This window comes from Leuciscus leuciscus (genome assembly GCF_965113295.1).
Source record: "Leuciscus leuciscus genome assembly, chromosome: 3".
In the NCBI taxonomy this organism is placed as follows: domain Eukaryota; kingdom Metazoa; phylum Chordata; class Actinopteri; order Cypriniformes; family Leuciscidae; genus Leuciscus; species Leuciscus leuciscus.
Window position 1 is genome coordinate 65,887,772 of NC_138727.1, and position 6,542 is coordinate 65,894,313.

Here is a 6,542-nt window from a genome sequence, read left to right on the forward strand (position 1 = left end):
TCAAACAACGGAATGAATTTTAAATGGTGACTGAAACGCGACCCATTAAGACATAACCAGCTCTCCCTTCCAAGATGTTAAGTTAATCTGCACAACAATTCTGATAATCGAGCCGTCGTCTGGTGAAATCAAATTCACATAAGATAAAGACAATATCTGTGCTCTGATTTCGGCTATACTTGTAAAATTAGTGAAGCAACATAATATCTGTGCTTAACTGAATTAAAGCGCTGCTCCTCCGCGCGAGACGCAGAGAGAGAGAGAGAGAGCGCGAGCGAGAGTGCGCGCGCGGGCTGAGAGAGCAGTACCGGCGGTACCGGTAGATTCTCAGAAACTAAACAAGGTTTGGGCGCTTTGTTGAAGGGAAAAAAATCGCTAAAGGCGTCTGCAATATCGCTAAGTTGGCAACACTGTGTATCTCCATTTCTCCAACTAGAGGTTGGGCCACGGGTCAAACAGAAAATACGCGCTGCGTTAATCGCACGTTAAAAAAATTAGTGCCGTTAATATGATTTTGCGTTAACGCGTTATTAACGCGTTAACTTTGACAGCCCTAATATATATATATATATATATATATATATATATTAGGGGTGTAATGGTTAAAAAAATTCATGGTTCGGTTCGATACGATACACTGGTGTCACGGTTCAGTATGTTTTCGATACAGCAAAAAGAAAGAAATGCCAGAGAAATTTCTTAGATTTTTTTATTTATTTAATAAAAAAAAAAAAAAAAACTAACATCATAAAGTATGATCAGTTTTTTACTTTGAGCAATGATGGAGCTATACTTGACTCTTCTTAGGAGCATATAAAACAAAAACAGCTCCTTGCTCCTTGAAAAAAATGAAATGTAATATTGTACTAGTTATAAACAAAGGTTTATTTTATTTCAGATTAACATTTGAGGGCAGAAATTGTATTCATAATGTCGAAATAAAACCGACGTAACGTTACTTGAAAGCATTGTAGCCTACTATTCTTGCCAAACTTCCATGGTTACAGTTAGTTTTACTATAGTAAAGTAAATCCATGGTGAATGTTGCTGATCTGTGGACACTGGATAGTTCATTCATGGCACAAAGTTTCTTCCTGGTTTCCACGTCAGTGCTGTTTGATCCGTTAATAACGGAGAAATGTGAATGCTTCTCACTAGATCTCGCAGCAATGTTATTACTTCCGTGGCGAATTCAAATGCTTTCTTTACTGGATCTCTTAGCGCTGTGTAGTAACGGTGTCGCTTGATCTAGATTGGCTCACGCTGCATTGGTCCAAACTGATAAATGGTCCGTGAAGCACAAAATAACGAGTAGCGCAGTTTCGTTCCGCTTTCATTACATTTGCCATTTGATGTTGGCCAATGTTGTGGTCGTGCCAGCGTCTCTTACATTATGAGTGCGCTTGCCATAACTACATTTTGGTCGGCAGGAAAAATTATCCAACAAACCGTTCGGTTTGTAATGCGTACCGAACCGAAAGCCTCGTACCGAACGGTTCAATACGTATATAATATACAGTCGTGCTCAGAATTAATCATACCCCTGGTAAATATGATCAAAAATGGCTGTAAAAAATAAATCTGCATCGTTTATCCTTTTGATCTTTCATTAAAAAAATTTGGCAAAAATCTAACCTTTCATTGAAGTAAAAGAATTGAAAGTGGGGAGGAAATCACATTATGAAATTAATGTTTTTCTCCAAAACACGTTGGCCACAATTATTCACACCCTTAGAATTTTTTTAGGAATAAAATATCTCTGAAGTATATTCTCATTAATATTTACCTTTTTTAGCACACCAGGGTGACTAGGAACATGAAATTGTCCAGCTATGACTTCTTGTTTCACAGGAGTTTAAATATGAGGAAACACAAAGGCCAAATTCCCTTGCTCATCCATCACAATGAGTAAAACCAAAGAATATAGTTCTGATGTGCAGCAAAAGATTGTTGAGCATCACAAAATAGAGAGTGGCTGTAAGAAAATAGCTAAAGAATTGAAAATCCCTATTTTGACCATCAGGGCAATAATTAAGAAGTTCCAATCAACTAAAGATATTACGAATCCTCCTGGAAGAGGACGTGTGTCTATATTGTCTTAATGCACGGTGACGAGGAGAGTTTGAGTGGCCAAAGACTCTTTAATAATCACAGATGGAGAATTGCAGAGATTAGTTGAGTCTTGGGGTCAGAAAGCCTATAAAAAAAAAAAATCAAACAACCCCTACATCCCCACATGTTGTTTGGGAGGTTTTCAAGAAAAATTCTCCTCGCTCATCCAAAAACAAACTCCAGCATATTCAGTTGTCAGACACGACTGGAACTTCAAACGGCACAGGGTTCTGTGGTCAGATGAAACTAAAAAAAGAGCTTTTTGGCAGCAAACACACTAGATGGGTTTGGTGCACACAAGAATAAAAAGTACCCCATGTGTACAATTTAATATACCATTGGATCTTTAATGTTGTGGGCATATTTTTCTGCTGGAGGTCCTGGACTTCTTATTCAGATACATGGCATCGTGGATTCTATCAAATATCAACAGATAAAAAATCAAAACCTGACGCCTTCTGCTAGAAATCTTATAATGGGCCGTGGTTGGATCTTCCTTCAGGACAACGATCCAAAACAAACATCAAAATCAACACAAAAATGTGTTAGGGAGCACAAAATGAAGCTTGACCGTCCCAGTTCCCTGACCTGATGAGTGAAGTAAACTGAAGAGAAGAAGCACCAACATGGATCTGGGAATCTGAAGGATCTGGAGAGATTCTGTATGGAGGAATGGTCTCTGATCTCTTGTCAGTTGTTCCCCAAACTCATCAGGCATTATATAAGAAGACTCAGAGCAGTTATCTTGGCAAAAGGAGATTGCAAAAAGGTATTTAATAAAAGAGTATGAATAATTGTGGCCAACGTGTTTTGGAGAAAAACATTTATTTCATAATGTGATTTTCCCCCCCACTTTCAATTCGTTTACTTAAATTTTTTTAATGAAAGATCAAAAGGATAAACGATGCTGATTTAGACATTTTTTATCATATTTACCAGGGATATGATTAATTCTGAGCACGACTGTATATACACTCACCTAAAGGATTATTAGGAACACCTGTTCAATTTCTCATTAATGCAATTATCTAATCAACCAATCACATGGCAGTTGCTTCAATGCATTTAGGGGTGTGGTCCTGGTCAAGACAATCTCCTGAACTCCAAACTGAATGTCAGAATGGGAAAGAAAGGTGATTTAAGCAATTTTGAGCGTGGCATGGTTGTTGGTGCCAGACGGGCCGGTCTGAGTATTTCACAATCTGCTCAGTTACTGGGATTTTCACACACAACCATTTCTAGGGTTTACAAAGAATGGTGTGAAAAGGGAAAAACATCCAGTATGCGGCAGTCCTGTGGGCGAAAATGCCTTGTTGATGCTAGAGGTCAGAGGAGAATGGGCCGACTGATTCAAGCTGATAGAAGAGCAACTTTGACTGAAATAACCACTCGTTACAACCGAAGTATGCAGCAAAGCATTTGTGAAGCCACAACACGCACAACCTTGAGGCGGATGGGCTACAACAGCAGAAGACCCCACAGGGTACCACTCATCTCCACTACAAATAGGAAAAAGAGGCTACAATTTGCACGAGCTCACCAAAATTGGACAGTTGAAGACTGGAAAAATGTTGCCTGGTCTGATGATTCTCGATTTCTGTTGAGACATTCAGATGGTAGAGTCAGAATTTGGCGTAAACAGAATGAGAACATGGATCCATCATGCCTTGTTACCACTGTGCAGGCTGGTGGTGGTGGTGTAATGGTGTGGGGGATGTGTTCTTGGCACACTTTAAGCCCCTTAGTGCCAATTGGGCATAGTTTAAATGCCACGGCCTACCTGAGCATTGTTTCTGACCATGTCCATCCCTTTATGACCACCATGTACCCATCCTCTGATGGCTACTTCCAGCAGGATAATGCACCATGTCACAAAGCTCGAATCATTTCAAATTGGTTTCTTGAACATGACAATGAGTTCACTCTACTAAAATGGCCCCCACAGTCACCAGATCTCAACCCAATAGAGCATCTTTGGGATGTGGTGGAACGGGAGTTTCGTGCCCTGGATGTGCATCCCACAAATCTCCATCAACTGCAAGATGCTATCCTATCAATATGGGCCAACATTTCTAAAGAATGCTTTCAGCACCTTGTTGAATCAATGCCACATAGAATTAAGGCAGTTTTGAAGGCGAAAGTGGGTCAAATACAGTATTAGTATGGTGTTCCTAATAATCCTTTAGGTGAGTGAGTGTGTGTATATATATATATATATATATATATACACACAGTGGGGAGAACAAGTATTTGATACACTGCCGATTTTGCAGGTTTTCCCATTTACAAAGCATGTAGAAGTCTGTAATTTTTATCATAGGTACTCTTCAACTGTGAGTGACGGAATCTAAAACAAAAATCCAGAAAATCACATTGTATGATTTTTAAGTAATTAATTTGCATTTTATTGCATGACATAAGTATTTGATACATCAGAAAAGCAGAACTTAATATTTGGTACAGAAACCTTTGTTTGCAATTACAGAGATCATACGTTTCCTGTAGTTCTTGACCAGGTTTGCACACACTGCAGCAGGGATTTTGGCCCACTCCTCCATACAGACCTTCTCCAGATCCTTCAGGTTTCGGGGCTGTCGCTGGACAATACGGACTTCCAGCTCTCTCCAAAGATTTTCTATTGGGTTCGGGTCTGGAGACTGGCTAGGCCACTCCAGGACCTTGAGATGCTTCTTACGGAGCCACTCCTTAGTTGCCCTGGCTGTGTGTTTCGGGTCGTTGTGATGCTGGAAGACCCAGCCACGACCCATCTTCAATGCTCTTACTGAGGGAAGGAGGTTGTTGGCCAAGATCTCGCGATACATGGCCCCATCCATCCTCCCCTCAATACGGTGCAGTCGTCCTGTCACCTTTGCAGGAAAGCATCCCCAAAGAATGATGTTTCCACCTCCATGCTTCACGGTTGGGATGGTGTTCTTGGGGTTGTACTCATCCTTCTTCTTCCTCCAAACACGGCGAGTGGAGTTTAGACCAAAAAGCTCTATTTTTGTCTCATCAGACCACATGACCTTCTCCCATTCCTCCTCTGGATCATCCAGATGGTCATTGGCAAACTTCAGACGGGCCTGGACATGCGCTGGCTTGAGCAGGGGGACCTTGCGTGCGCTGCAGGATTTTAAAGTGTGTTACTAATGGTTTTCTTTGAGACTGTGGTCCCAGCTCTCTTCAGGTCATTGACCAGGTCCTGCCGTGTAGTTCTGGGCTGATCCCTCACCTTCCTCATGATCATTGATGCCCCACGAGGTGAGATCTTGCATGGTGCCTCAGACCGAGGGAGATTGACCGTCATCTTGAACTTCTTCCATTTTCTAGTAATTGCGCCAACAGTTGTTGCCTTCTCACCAAGCTGCTTGCCTATTGTCCTGTAGCCCATCCCAGCCTTGTGCAGGTCTACAATTTTATCCCTGATGTCCTTACACAGCTCTCTGGTCTTGGCCATTGTGGAGAGGTTGGAGTCTGTTTGATTGAGTGTGTGGACAGGTGTCTTTTATACAGGTAACGAGTTCAAACAGGTGCAGTTAATACAGGTAATGAGTGGAGAACAGGAGGGCTTCTTAAAGAAAAACTAACAGGTCTGTGAGAGCCGGAATTCTTACTAGTTGGTAGGTGATCAAATACTTATGTCATGCAATAAAATGCAAATTAATTATTTAAAAATCATACAATGTGATTTTGGGGATTTTTGTTTTAGATTCCGTCTCTCACAGTTGAAGTGTACCTATGATAAAAATTACAGACCTCTACATGCTTTGTAAGTAGGAAAACCTGCAAAATCGGCAGTGTATCAAATACTTGTTCTCCCCACTGTAGCTACAGTAACAAAGAATGCTCTCTGAACTTTGACTAACATTCTGTTTTAGTAATGTTCTCAAAACGTTAGCGCAAAAACATTATTTATACATCGCTTAAGGAACCTTTTCACCTAAAATGTTTTTATGCTAGATGTTCATCAAACGTTTTCTTTTAGATGTTACTACTTTTTTTTTTTTTATGCTCAGAGAACATTAAAAAGTAACATGCTCATGTTTGCAATTTTAATCAAATTGAATGTTCCCTTAACGTTTGCATAACCAAGAAACATTTTAAAAAAACTGGATTTTTTTTAATTGTTCAGAGAACATTAAATAAATATTGTTTTTATAACTTAATGGGAATATTAGCCAAACTTTCTCAAAACAATTTTTTGAGAAATACACCGTGTCCGCAAAAATCCACTGGATGCAGCAAAATGTGCTGTAAATTTTTTTTTTGATGCAAGACTTTTGCTGACAAATAAACAGGGATATCTGTGTTAAGAAAAACTTACACATTGTTTATTTACATATAGGGTTGTATTTATAGGGAAAGTAAATCAGTTTATGAGCAGTTGAACTGAATTTCTCCTTTACTTTATTGTGGAGATAAATCCACAT